The sequence below is a fragment of the Schistocerca gregaria genome, chromosome 9 (genome assembly GCF_023897955.1).
Source record: "Schistocerca gregaria isolate iqSchGreg1 chromosome 9, iqSchGreg1.2, whole genome shotgun sequence".
Taxonomy (NCBI): Eukaryota; Metazoa; Arthropoda; class Insecta; order Orthoptera; family Acrididae; genus Schistocerca; species Schistocerca gregaria.
The window spans coordinates 134450508-134464354 of NC_064928.1; the positions used below are offsets into that span (position 1 = coordinate 134450508).

Consider the following 13847-nt stretch of genomic DNA (forward strand, 5'->3'; position numbering starts at 1 on the left):
TGTTTTTTCGACAGGTGTAACAGTTAATCGTATTCGGAGGCCGAAATCTAGATTGTGGAATAAAACCTGTTGTACAGTCAAATGGGGGTTACATCTTACAAAATGATGTGCGTTAGTCTCTATCTTAACTACTAACATCAAAGAACGCGCAGTAACGTTAATGATACAGCATGTTTTTGTACTATGGGTGACAGAAACTCTTCGTTGATGTTTAACTTTAACAGTCAACAGTTCAAGAAACGACGAATATGTGTTTCTGGAGGTACAATATTGTAAAGATGTATGGATTGGACGCGCTGAAAGGAAAAACATTTCCATTTACATATACGTCAGTGAAAACCTATCATTGATGGTGTGTGTGTGTGTGTGTGTGTGTGTGTGTGTGTGTGTGTGTTTGTGTGTGTGTGTGTGTGTGTGTGTGTGTGTCTGATGGGGGAAGAGGAGGAAGGGTCTTATTTTGTCAAAAGCATTTTGTCAGGAGAGAGGATCTTAGTTTGTCAAAAGCGTTTAATTAGATTTTTGAGTGTCATTTTGCTCACCTCCAGCCTCCAAACTCTGGAGAAGTGTTGTTGGATGTTGCGAGAGGGTTTGAAGTGAAGCAAAATTTCTCTCATCATTGGGGGGAGGGGGGGGGGAGGGGGGCTGGGACGGCAAACTGATGATCCTAGAGTACCCATAAAACATCAGAAACAGCTTTTTCAATTGCAAGCGTCACTTCAGTGTTGTTTTATTAGCTCTCGTCGACGCAGACTATTTTTGAATGAACGCAGCTCTTAAAGGAAACAGTCTGGCTACGTCATACCGCGAGTGTCAGAATTATTCTTCTCCTTCAACAAACATGTGTCGGAAATACCAGCAAAAGTTTTCTCTTATCTTTTTTTCAGGTTTGATTTCGTTGCTTCCAGGCTCAAATTCTTTGAGAGAAGCTGTAGACAGATATTTCGTTTCACAGTACCTTTACAGTCTATTAAGTTAATCAACTACTGATAAGAAAATGGACGGTAAAATCCTTCAAATTCGAAGTGATTCTCGTTACAGAGCTCGGCTACAGTGCAAACGCAAGCGTAAATGTTTACACATGCGAGAAACTGGATCTTTTAACAGTGAGACATAAAAAAAAAGCTGAGACACCGGCGAGCACAACAGCTCGGCTATTCGACTACATGCGTCTGTCTGTCTGGGATGGGAGAACTCCTGCACCTGTGCACAAATGAAAGGCGTGAATGACTTTGGATCAGAGCATGGGCCCCTTTTAGATCTTCGTGCATCTGCCTGCCACATGTACCTAATGTGTACAGGTGTTCACTTCAAGTAGTTACCGCTACGAATGCAACAACTGCACAGCAAATTGCAACAAAAATTACATAGTTTTCGAAAATAACTAGATATCGTTTAAGGAGACTAGTGACTCACTTTTGATTGTGTCTTCAAAAGCTATTTGTCAAAATTAAACAAATTTTATAATAGAGAATGTTAAAGTCCTTACATGAAACGCAAGCAGTGATGCTTAGGTCTTGTGAACAACTGTTGTTACAGATGAAATGTTCGCTGAAGCTTCCCGGCGACTTTCGCCGCTCTCTAGTATCGGTTGTGCCCCAGAGAGGGCGACAGGCGATAGGCGTATGTCTTGTGTGTTGCCTACAACCCAGTCACCTGCTCCGTATGAAAGGAAGTAGACCCAGAAAAATTACAGTTCCCGATTCGTTTCTGTCTCTGGTTGGAGATATTCTTAAGGGTTTCTTGTTCAAAATGATTCTACTAATATACAGGGTGATTCAAAAAAAAGACCACAACTTTAAAAATGTGTATTTAATGAAAGAAACATAATATTACCTTCTGTTATACATCATTACAAAGAGTATTTAAAAAGGTTTTTATCGACTCAAAAACAAGTTCAGAGATGTTCAATATGGCCCCCTCCAGACACTCGAGCAATATCAACCCTATACTCCAATTCGTTCCACACTCTCTGTAGCATATCAGGCGTAACAGTTTGGATACCTGCTGTTATTTCTCGTTTCAAATCATCAACGGTGGCTGGGAGAGGTGGCCGAAACACCATATCCTTAACATACCCCCATAAGAAAAAATCGCAGGGGGTAAGATCACGGCTTCTTGGAGGCCAGTGATGAAGTGCTCTGTCACGGGCTGCCTGGCGGCCGATCCATCGCCTCAGGTAGTTGACGTTCAGGTAGTTACGTACAGATAAGTGCCAATGTGGTGGCGCTCCATCCTGCTGAAATATGAAATGTTGTGCTTCTTGTTCGAGCTGAGAGAACAGCCAATTCTCTAACATCTCCAGATACTGTAGTCCAGTTACAGTAGCACCTTCGAAGAAAAAGGAACCAAAACCTTTTTTGGCTGAAATAGCACAGAAAACATTCACCTTAGGTGAGTCACGTTCATACTGAGTGTTTCCCGCTGAACAACTGTCGTCGATTCACTTCTGCCGTACTCAATAACATAAAAAGCCTTCTGTTGACCGGTCGCCACCTTAGCATCAACTGACGCTGACGCCTAGTCAACAGCGCCTCAAGCGAACAAATGTACAACTAAATGAAACTTTATAGCTCCCTTAATTCGCCGACAGATAGTGCTTAGCTCTGCCTTTTGTCGTTGCAGAGTTTTAAATTCCTAAAGTTGTGGTATTCTTTTTGAATCACCCTGTACAACTATGTAGCAGGCCCCGATAGGGAATGAGCATGCGCAGATTGAGAAATCGTCTTCTTCCATGTGATTTGCATAAAAATGTGTGACGAAAGTGATCCGAAGTCCGGGTCAAAGGGGCAGGAAGTTAAATGACTCTGAGCACTATACGACTTTTCTGAGGCCATCAGTCGTTGTTAATTCGTGTGTAGGTAGAACGTCCTAGCTGGAGGACGATTTTATAGAACGTGCATAGGCTGACAGGGTGAAAAGTATTTAAACCGACAAACTCTGGGAGGTTGTAGGGGACATCAAAATAAATATTTTTCTCTAATGTTGTTTTTTCCTATGTTGATTATTTAAACCGGTGGGGGGGAGATTTCTCTGGCGGTAAATTAATTAAAACAACAAACACTTTTCTGTTCTTTATGACCAAGAGACAACACATTAACACAACCCAATTTAAATGACAGTAGATTTTCAAAAATGCCTCCATTGACACTTATACAAAGGTTACACCGTCGGATCATGTTCTGTCTGACACGGGTAAAAACTCCAGGAGTATCTTGAATTTTTCCTGCTGCTGCTACTATCCGAGCAATCAGATCCTCTTCTGATACAACAGGAGTTGCGTAAACAAGGTTGTGCATCTCTCCCCACACAAAAAAGTCCAGAGGGGAGATATCTGGGGATCGAGCAGGCCATGGTACAATGCCAATGCACCTTTCTGGTAACCGTCGGTCCAGGAATCGACGTACACGACGACTGAAATGTGCTGACGCCCCGTCATGTTGGAACCACGTGCGTTGTTTTGTAGGGAGCGGGACATCTTCCAGCAATTCTGGCAATGCTCTGGCGAGAAAATTGTAATAGTGCCTGCCATTTAATGGCCTAGGTAGCAGATACGGCCCAATTAAACAGTCCCCAACAACACAGACCCACACATTAACGATGAACCGCACTTGATAAGAGCTGGTAACTGTGGCATGTGGGTTATCCTCACTCCAAACATGCGAATTGTACATGTTGAAGACTCCACCACGCCCGAACATTGATCCATCGGTAAACAACACAGAGGATGGACATGTAGGATGCATTTTACACTGTTACAGGTACCACTGCGAAAACTGTGCTCGGGGTGGATAATCAGCTGGTTCCAGGTCGTGGACACGCTGTATCTGAAATGGACGTAACAACTGCTCTCGAAGGACTGTTCTTACATTCGTTTGATTTGCCCCCATGTTACGTCCAAATTGCCCGAGTGTTGATTGAAGGATCCCGCTCCACATGCTACAAGACATATTCCTAAAATCGCAGCGTTCTTACCGTGCGACGGTGTCCCTGACCCGGTCTCACGCACACGTTGGTACACTGCAGCAAAGGTCGTATGATGCGAGATACGACGATTAGGATATTGTTGTTGATAAATCCAATGTGCAGCTCGTCCGTTGTGGTGCGCTACGTAGTACGCACCAACCATATCAGTGTACTCACTCCTGGTGTATCGTTCCATTAGTAAACAGAGACAATGCACTACTACACTGGTGGACAGCAGTTGTCTGCCCTCTAACAACTGAAGATCGTAATACGGCCTCCACTGATTTAAATATTCCTCATAGGAAAAAGTGACATTAAGGAAAAATATTTGTTTTGATATCCCCTACAACCTTCCAGAGTTTGTCGGTTTAAATACTTTTCACCCTGTATATGTGGGATAGCAAATTCCACGGATGGTCAAAACGCATGCATGCAGGACAGACAAAATACCAACAGTTAGAAGCAGGCTAAAAAATATGGGGGATGAATAACCCATTTTTCAATTACTTGGGGTCGGTGATAGTATTTGATGACTATGCTTGGATAAGCGGTTAAAGTTACTATATTAAATTCGAAGTGATATATACCAAATTAGTATGACACGCTTAACGTAATTGTGTGAAAGGACGTACAACGTCGCCTTCATAGCCCGTAATATCTAATGACCGACAGAGGTCATTTTGAATAGTGCTATCGCATATGTACCAAAATAGTGTAAAAAGAAACTAAAGCTAAACTAGTCTCTTAAAATCAGGTACTTGAGGTACTGAACCACGAAGCTTAATCAAGTGAGGTATGTGAAGGCATTTAGCGTGGAAGAGACGAACTACCTTTATGAAACTTCCTGGCAGATTAAAACTGTGTGCCGGACCGAGACTCCAACTCGGGACCTTTGCCTTTCGCGGGAAAGTGCTCTACCATTTCTTTTTCTTTTTAAATCTCATTTTGTACGGTTTCGGTCGTTCCATGTGCTCGGGGCGTAAGACATCCGTTTAAGTTCGTTGTTGATCGAACACGCTGAGCTACCGTGCCGGCAAACAACTGAGCTACCTAAGCACGACTCACGACCCGTCCTCACAGCTTTACCGCCAGTACTTCGCCTCCTACCTTCCAAACTTTACAGAAGCTCTCCTGCGAACCTTGTAGAACTAGCGCTCCTGAAAGAAAGGATATTGCGGAGACATGGCTTAGCCACAGCCTGGGGGATGTTTCCAGAATGAGATTTTCACTCTGCAGCGGAATGTGCGCTGATATGAAACTTCCTGGCAGATTAAGAGTGGTGCTTAGGTAGCTCAGTTTGTAGAGCACTTGCCCGCGAAAGGCAAAGGTCCCGAGTTCGAGTCTCAGTCGGGCACACAGTTTTAATCTGCCAGTAAGTTTCGTATCAGCGCACACTCCGCTGCAGAGTGAAAATCTCATTCTGGAAGCTACCTTTATGTTCTAATAGCTGTTGAGGAAAAAGTACATTTTGGTAACACCTGATATCACTAATCACTTTGACCTCTGTCGGTCAATAGGTAATAATGGCGATGAAAGCAACTTTGTACGTCCTTTCACACATGTACCGGGTGACCAAAAAGACTTTAGTATTTGACATAAATTTCAACTTGACTTCTCTACCCATTCCTGAGATAGAGAAAAAGATCTTACCAGGTGGAAAGACAAACATTCTAGCGACTACTGGAAAAAATGACTTTTTATGTGATATAATTACAAATGAACAATTTTCGGATTTTTTCGTTTACATGCACTGTGAAACCTTGCTCCGTGTCAAAGTATGTGATTGGTGAAGGTCAACAGGAAGTTCCCGATAGGTTTTTACGAATGAGTTTGCGAGTGTCAAAATATTTGATATGTATCGCCATATCTTTCGACTGCACTGACTTAGAATCTGAAAGATTTCACACATCCAAGGGATAGTAGACATCACTATGTGACATAAATTTCAGCTTCACACCTCAACCCGTTCCTGAGAAAAGGGAGTCTTAACAGTCGAACAGACAGATAGAAAGACGGACAACGAAATGAATATATGAGGTTTACCGTTTGAGGTACAGAACCGTAAAAACTGATAGTTATTTCAGTATCACGGTGGATAAAAGCGATACAGTTATTACGAACACAAAGTAATACTTGGTTCTTTGCATACTGTCATTTACTGGAAACTTAGTCTCTATATGTAGACTTACTACGATCGTTACGACTGTCTAATTTACGCCGCTCAGACTGTATATAGATGTAGAACGAAGAAAATTACGTTAATAGAATAAACGCGATCTTTTTGCTGCAGCGTCAGAGGTGTTGAAGGATGTAAGAAAAAGAATGTGTTGCAACAAATCACGAACTACAAACTTTCTTCGTGGAAAGAAAAACATGGGTAAAGAGATTCGGGAAAATATACATAAGGCTACGAAATATTTCACTGCACAGTGCATTTACTTTTTGCGGAAGACAAAGGACGATGCTCCTATAAATTTCAGGAAGTCTCTCGTAACAAAATTGCTGCAAACTCGTTGGAGGAGACCTGTGGTGTAGAATTTCGTTTGGAAGACTGCTGCGTACTACGCCACACAGGAAGCTGACTTCAACCGATGAAGCCTCTGCTTGTGCTTTCATACAGGTGAGTTAACGCACCTTAAGGGTAATCAGAGAGTCCTTTTCTGAGTAGACTTATCAGAAGGCGGGCCTACGTAGCGGGGATGAGTCAGACTCAATATCGGTCGCTGAGATCTGATGACGGCCCGGTATTGCGGGGCATAACGCAATCCCCTTGTTCAGGGATACGAGCGAAGACCACATTCGCAACGAAGAAGGACTTCAGTACGATCGGTCTGGAAAACGTTGCAACTTTTAAAAGAGCAAGACTTGTCTCATGAGTCTATAAAGAGAACCAGTCTAAGTGAAGAACACCCCGATAGACTGGCGCTCCTGGTTGAGAGTTCACGCGATGATTTTGCAGCCCACCACTCGTAAGAAGCCACAAAACGCCAAATTTCTCAACAAAACCCCGGAAATAGACGGCCAAAATAGCAAACAAAAATTGGTAAGATTACTGACTTTACTATCAAGAACATGGAATGTTCGACGGATATGAACTACAAGAAGTTTGTAATCCTCTGCCAATAAATTTCCTTCAAGGCATAATAAACTTGGACAACCAGTTACGCTGCTATGAGTATTATTATAGTTATTATTATTATTTCCACTATAAGCCTATTTCAGCTATACAACCATTATGACGTTATCTGCAATAGAACATTTTATAAATTTTGGTGGTGGTAAGTTCCTATCAGACCAAATTGCTGCCGTCATCGATCCCTAGGCTTACACATTACTTAATCTAACTTACTCTAACTCATGCTAAGTACAATACACACACCCATGACCGAGGGAGTTTCAATGGTTAAAATGTCTCTGAGCACTATGGGACTTAACATCTGAGGTCATCAGTCCCCTAGAACGCAAAACTATTGAAACCTAACTAATCTAAGGTCATCACACACATCGATGCCCGAGGCAGGATTCGAACCTGCGACCGTAGCAGTTGTGCGGTTCCGGACTGAAGAGGCTAGAACTACTCGGCCATAGCGGCCGGCCCCGAAGTAGTACTCGAACCCGGCGGGGAATACAAATTTTGGTATATTTGTTGTATTACTTATGAGTAACTGTCTATTTGTCTACTGATTATTCTTTTGCTGTTATTCTGGTAATAAGCTGTACACAAATACAAAACAAGAGAAAGCACAAAATCGCTGATCAGCTTTCGCAACTGGCCTCACTAAAACGTCAACTAAAAACTGAGATTTATTTCTGACCACTTCTAAACAGAAAATTCGAACATAATAAAACTGATTATTATTGCTACGTTAACATGATATATAGTCAGTAACATGTAGACAGCAACAGAAACAACGATACTGTATGGAGGTCAAGACTTGAAAGTGTATATAAAATCATAGGTATTTCACATGTAATGCAACAAATGTATTAAAATTTATAAAATGTTCAATTACAGATAACTTGATGATGACTGTATACCTGGAATAGGCCTATAGCTCAAATACTATTAATAATTATAGCAGTGTAACCGGTTATACATTTTTTTTATGTCCTCGAAACGGAAGTACTTACAGAGTTGAAAAGGTGTGATATGGACACAACAGTTCTCACAGAAACTAAGAAAAAAGGGGAAGAAGTACAAAAAGTGTATAAAATCCTGCGACCAAATCAGTCAGAGACTTCTGCAAACGGATATCGATGTGCAAAATTGTTCTTCAGTAATCATAGCAGCAAAGGACGATGCCGGAGCTACTGGGAGGCAGGTGGAATGATGATGTGCGTGCACAGTATATGTTTCTTAATTTAAAAAAGACGATCCTTTTTGTGTGGCCTGTCATTCATCAAGGTTTGTCGGTGAGCTCCCGTAACACCGTGTGTCAATGCGAAGCTTTTTTACGACGGTTGTAATTATTAGCAGTTCCTGAAAATTTCATTAATTTCCCAACAAAAATTTCTTCTATGAGGCAATTTAAATTAAATGCTGCATTCCTGAACGTAATGCAAAAGAAAGACAAAAAGAGGTAGGAAGGGTATCAGATTTGGATAACATATTTATGGAAAAATGGCAAAGAGGTAGTGTAGATGAAAGTGTTAACGACAAATGAGGGAAGGCCTAATGGACTCCCAAAGAAGTACTAGGAATGAAAGTATCCCAAACAACCAGGAAGGAATGGATAACAGAAAACATCTTGAAAAAGATGGAAGAGTGCAAAATGGTTCAAATGGCTCTGAGCACTATGGGACTTAACATCTATGGTCATCAGTCCCCTAGAATTTAGAACTACTTTAACCGAACTAACCTAAGGACATCACACAACACCCAGTCATCACGAGGCAGAGAAAATCCCTGACCCCGCCGGAAATCGAACCCGGGAACCTGGGCGTGGGAGGAAGAGTGCAGAAAGTGAAAAAGTGTAGAAGTTGAAGAAGGCAAAAAGAGGTACAAGAAACTGAATAATTAATTAAGAAGAGAAACTGAAGAAGCAATAGAAAAATGGATGTAACAGAAATTCGAGAAAATAGAGAAAGAGGGAAAGTATGTAATGATGTATAGACTGATAGTGAGATAGTTTTTGAACATAAAAGAAAGAGGAATAACAGGTAAATAGAAAGAGCGCATGGTACTCTAGCAGGAGGTTTTGAACAGATGGCAAGAATATATTGAATGTATGTATAAGAGGGATGAAACGCAAAGTGCAATTAAGGCTGAAGAGGAGCAATATATACTGGAAGATGGAAGGGGATTCACCACCTTGGAAGCAGAAGTAGAAACGGCGCTGAAGGAGATGAAGAATAGGAAGGCATGTGGAATTGATGATTTGCCAGCAGAGCTGTTGAAGAGTCTGGGACACAAGGCAAGAAAAGAAATAGTCTACCTCTGTAACGAGATATATGACAAAGGGGAATGGCCTGAGGACTTCCTTGCAGCAGTTATGATACCAATAGAGAAAAAGAGAAACACTAAAAATGTGAAGAACATTGGACCATCATTCTAATTTCTCATGCACCAAAGTCTTGCTGAGAGTGTTCAATAGAAGGCTATATAGCAAACTGGATAGAGGGATTGCAGAGGAGCAGTTCGGATTTAGAAGAGGAAAAAGAACAAGAGATGCTATTGGCCTATTAAGAACTGTAGGGGATAGATATATGGAAAAAGGTAGAAAAATCTTTGCTGTTTTTATAGATTTAGATAACGCTTTTGACAGAGTTCAGTGGAACAAGCTGATGGATATTTTGAAGAGGAAAGGAGTAGATTGGAAAGAGATACAGCATCTATAACTACACCAGACAGTAAGGATAAGGATTGGAAATGAAATGTCAGCAGGAAGCAGCATTCAACGAGGTGTTAGACAAGGTTGTGGCTTTTCCCCACTGTTGTTTAACGCATAACTTGAAGAGATTATTGCAAAAGGCTTAGATGGAAAAAGAGGAATACTTATTGCTGGAAAGAGAATAGAACGTATAAGATTTGCTGATGACAGTGAATAACATGCTGAAATATCTGAATGAAGCTTGTGTGGAATATGGGATGCAAATAAACACAGCGCTGACTGGGTGGCCAAGCGGTTCTAGGCACTTCAGTCTGGAACCATGCTACTGATACGGTAACAGGTTCGAATCTTGCCTCAGGCATGGATGTGTGTGATGTCCTTAGATTTGTTAGGTTTAAGTAGTTCTAAGTTCTATGGGACTGATGACCTCAGCAGTTAAGTCCCATAGTGCTCAGAGCCATTTGAACCATTTTTGAAATAAACACAGCAAAAAGAAAGATTATGGTCATCAGTGCAAGACGCATACTGTCCAATATTAAATTGGGAAACTCTACCATTAGCCAAGTAAATGCATTTAAATATCTTGGAAGCACAATAACTGAAGACTTGAGGTGTCACCAGGAGGTGAAATCTGGAATTGCCATAGTGAAGGATTCATTCAACAGAAAGAGGAGGCTTGTGGGGCAAAATAGGTAAAGGTGTAAGGAAAAGGCTTGGCAAATGTTTTGCTTGGAGTGTGGCACTATATGGGCGCTGAGACGAGAGGATGAAAAAAGATTAGAAGCATTTGAGTTGTGGATGTGGAGCAGAATGGAGAGAATAAGCTGAATGGAAAGAGTGAGTAATGAAAGAGTATTGGAAACGGTTGGTGAGAGATGATGTGTGCTGAAGGTTGGAAAGAAAAGAACTGGTTGTGACCTTCATTGAGAATGGAGTGCTTGCTAGCAGATGCTTTAGAAGGACTGATTTGTGGGGGGAAGACTGAGAGGAAGAAGGAGATACAAGATGATAGACGAAATAAAGAGATGAGGAAATTATGCAGACATGAAGAGGATGGCAGAAGACTGGACAGCCTGCAGAACTACCTTGTGAAAATTTGCCTTTTGGCAGAACATTGATGATGATGATGATGATCCTGAACAGTCTCATTGTGTGAACTAGTATTAGTTACCTAAACGTGAGCACAGAAACCACCTGTCTGAAGGGTTGAAGATCTGCGACTAGACAGTATGTATGGCCAGAGCGTATTTTCTGGTGGACGTGTCTGACGGGTTGTGAGCGAGGCTGATACAGGACAGAGGGCAGCAGAGGCATCGACAGCCCTGTGACATGACGTGACAGACCTTTCGAGACCTCCTCGGCTCCGACCAATCACTCGCTGACGGCGCGCCAGGGATCTCAAGACGGTAGTCGGCGGCCGCGGTTGTAGGGGCCCAGCCGTCAGCGGATTACGGATCGCCGAGGTTGGCGGCCCTGTCCTCCTAATCCCGACCCGGGGAAGTCCCGCGAGCTGCCGGGTGACCCCTCCCCCCCCCCCTCCCGCCGCCCCTTCGACCCTCACCTCCTAGCGAAGAAATTCCTCGCCACTCTCCCCTGCTCCCCTCCTCCAACCCGTCCCTTCCTTCGCCAGCCACTTGCCAATAAACTTGGTGGCAGTCCCTCAGAGTCGTCTGCTTTTTATTTTATTTCTCTATTCGTCTGCCGTGAGCCCGCGTCCCTCTGGGGTCGAATTTCCTGCAAAGCCGATCCTACCTCCCTCCTCACTGCTCTGCCTGTTAACTTCCCTTCTGTTTTCTTTATTACTTTTTTTTCCTTGCACTCTCACTTTTCTTGTTTAGCCTCGCACCGCAAACTGCGAGCGATTAACGTAGTAAGGCCAAATGAAGATCTGTAAAAGAAAGACGTCAAGACTTAATCACAAAATTGGAGCAAAACAGTTCCAATTAAATGACTTCGATCTCATATATTTTTGTATATATCTGCTTTTGAATGGCATAAAAATGTGATTAATTAATCAAAATAATTCCTAGTAGAAACCGCACTCTTTACGAATAATGTTCGCTGTATCATTTCATGGTTTTTATTTGTTACATTATTCTGTCTAACGTGTCTCCCCTACTACCAGCAAACCGAAAGTTAATACATACGAAACAGTGTCAAATTACAGTGCATTCTACGTCAGAGCAAAGAGTTAGCTTCTTACTTTGGAATATGATTTACTGTATATTTACCATAAATTATTGTGTGTTCCAAGTTTCGATCTAACGATGTTGCACGTAATGATATAATAAAAAAATTAATTACTCTATCTAGATAGCCTTTTCGTAAATTGTTAAGGTGTGGGAACTTAGAAGGTTTTAGGATAGCAACAGAAGCAAATACAAATAGTATAGACAAGAGAATCATTTGGTACAAATATACAGGAGAGAAAATAATACAGCGATATGAGGACGACTTGAACAGGAAGCAAAAATTAGAAGACGAATGAGTTAAAACATGAGTAAAAACTCTCCACAATCACAACCACGCGATGCTGACCATTCTTCGTGTCAGCCTGTGTCATAGGGCGTCATCTGGATGCAAACAGTTGAAGGGAAATGGTAGTGTCTTCAAAACTGGTTATAAAATGAACATCAACAAAAGTTAAGCAAGGAAGATGAAAGGTGAATTAAATCAGGTGATGTAGAAGGAATTAGATTAGAAAACAAGACGCTGAAAGTAGTACTTGAGTTTTGCTGCTCGGGCAGAAAAATAAGTGATGATGAACGAAGTAGTAATGATATAAAATTCAGACTGGCAATAGCTAGATAAGCGTGGCCGAAAAAGTTTTAATGAGTATTTTCTGAAAGTATATGTGTGGAGTGTATCCTTTTGCAGAAGTAAAACGTGGCAGATACTTTGTTATGACCTGAAGAGAATACAAGCTTCTGAAACGTAATCCTGCAGAAGAATGCTGGAGACCACAGACGTTCATCGAATAATCAGTAGTCAACCACATTGGTGAGTAAAGTAATTTATATATATTGAGGCAGCAGAGGAGATGGGATGCAGCTTTCCACAGTCCAACATCATCTGCAATTTCTTCTCACCACGGCTAACCTGTTTTATGCTGTATAAATGACACAGCGAGGTGGCGACTGAGCAAATCTTGCAAGACGATAGTCGCGTTTTTGCAGATAATTTATCATTCGCTTTCGAGTTGACATGTTGACTATGATCTTGCTATTTGGGCTTCACATTGCTTTTATATTTCTGAGTAGCCTACCGGTGCAAGCATCACAATTAATTCGCACCGCATTTAAATTCATTTAGGACAGATCGTCACGTTCATTACCTATTCAGTCATTATCTTTCTAGAGCAACTCAGCTCATTCCTTTTCCTATGACCAACTGTAATTGTATCTTTGAATTTAGTACCTCGCACTCATTTCCTACAAGTAAAATATGTTTTTAATTCTTTGTACTTGCATATTATTCACGAACTCGCATCAGTAAATTTGTAATTTTCCAGAATCCTTGTCTCATTCCTCTAGTCAATAGTTCCAAATACTACTCACTGAATTAATGTTTATCAGAGCACAAAGCTACAGTTCATATATTAGGGCCAACAGTTGTTCGATTTGCTCGCACACCGATACCATATTCAGGGTGCAAATTTTGAGTTGAGAAACCAGTATAACTCTAACAATAAGCTTCACACGAAAGAATGTGTAGAATCCCAAGTTGATTATTTTCGAGGGGGACATCTGCTGTTGCTAAAATTAGGGGAGGCAATACTAACTTTCAAATGGGAACCCCCACTTTTTATTCCAGAATCAGGTTCTACATAAAAAAACTACGTACATTTTGTCTTAAACATTTGATTCAAGAAAATCAGTGTTCTCATTTTTGCTTCGAGAATGGTTACGGATAAATAAAAAAATACTTATTTAATTCGTAAATTTTGATTCGCTAACACTAAAACTCTCCTTCTCTCCCCATAGGGTGGGGTTTGAGAGAGAGGAATTACAGTTTTACAGATGTTGGCCCAAATTAATAACATTTCGATTCATT

At 41.4% G+C, this 13847-nt stretch overlaps 1 protein-coding gene across 1 annotated transcript in view; it reads right to left on the reverse strand.

Annotated features, from left to right (window-relative positions):
* LOC126291467 (uncharacterized) overlaps window positions 1-13847 on the reverse strand; it is a 2161958-nt gene that overhangs the window by 777167 nt on the left and 1370944 nt on the right. The window lies entirely within an intron of this gene.